A 1391-nucleotide genomic window follows, 5' to 3' on the forward strand; every position below is an offset into this window, starting at 1 on the left:
GGATATGTTTACCTAGATATGTTGGTAAATTATGCCGTTCCCCGGCCGCAGGCTTTCGGCAAGATGGCATTCCCCCCTCATTGAACTCTATAAAACTGCAATTTTCTTAATGAGACCTTCCCCGACAGGTGGATTGGCAGCGACGGCCTAATTCCATGGCTCCCAAAATCACCTAAATCACCTGTCATTATCTCCTTAGATTTGTTTCTTTGGGGATGTGTGAAAAATATTGTGTACGAAACGGTAGTTGCTGGTGTGACATTGGCACATTCACACAAGACATGTTGTAGAATGGGGCAAGAGGCTGAATACCGGCTTGATATTTTGCGTGTGCAAACGTTGAAGTGATTTAAACATTAAACTGTATTCCTACCGCACAGGCCGTGAAGGACCAACGGTACCGACTGGCCGCCGTGTCATCCTCACCCCACAGGCGTCACTGGGTACTGACATGGAGGGGCATGTGGTCAGTTTCCGAGACCGGAGCCGCTACTGCTCAATCAAGTAGCTCTTCAGTTTGCCTCACAAGGGCTGAGTGCATGCCGCTTGCCAACAGCGCTCGGCAGTCCGGACGGTCATCCATCCAAGTACTAGCCCAGCCCGATAGCGCTTAACTTCGGTGATCTGACGGGAACCGGTGTTACCACTGCGACAAGGCCGTTGGCATTCAAGTGTATTACTTGTTTTAAATATGTACCCAAGGTTCAAATATTAGTAAGTAGAGGCAAATGTTTCATCTACTATATTCAGTAAAGAGTTACATTGTTTTGTTATCAGGGTAAATATTTGTGAAGCCTCTGTGCCTAGATGCTCTGTGACTATACGAGCAGTATATGACCAGTGCAAACACAACATTCACAACTCCGCTTACTTCGTACACCACTTCAGTCAGTTGTGGCTCTGGGATACAGATATTGTGGTCTGCTTTGATGTTGTCTCCATATTTAAAGCAGTCCCACTTCCTAATTCCTGGGAGCTAATTACGGAAAACTTAGTCGATTGTATGACATAAATTTTTAGACACCTTCTGACCTCAACGTGTTTCCTGTAATACGGAAAATCTTAGGAACAAAGTGATGGCGTGACGATGGATAGTCCGTTAAGGCCTACCATGGCGAACTTTTCACAAAAATTTTTGAAGCAAAGACTCCAGAAGCAGCCAAACTGAAACCAACGTGTTTCTATCAGTACGTGAAAGACAAGTTTGTGGTGTGGCCAAGTAGACCGGAAAAGCTTCAAGAGTTCCTAGAAGACTAAAACTCGACCCAAGATCCGGAAAGATAGGTAGACCCCTACGGAAACACGGTATCCAGTGCACTTCGCTACCTTTGTCTCAGATAAAAAGTATTCGTTGTAATGTTAAATACGATCTAGGTCTCCATAAGCTGGGA

General features: G+C 45.3%; 1 pseudogene; it reads right to left on the reverse strand.

The window, feature by feature from the left end:
• Window positions 1-547: 547 nt before the first annotated feature.
• LOC126356571 (5S ribosomal RNA) lies at window positions 548-665 on the reverse strand (annotated as a pseudogene).
• Window positions 666-1391: the final 726 nt, after the last annotated feature.

Source organism: Schistocerca gregaria, chromosome 3 (genome assembly GCF_023897955.1).
Source record: "Schistocerca gregaria isolate iqSchGreg1 chromosome 3, iqSchGreg1.2, whole genome shotgun sequence".
NCBI classification, from domain to species: domain Eukaryota; kingdom Metazoa; phylum Arthropoda; class Insecta; order Orthoptera; family Acrididae; genus Schistocerca; species Schistocerca gregaria.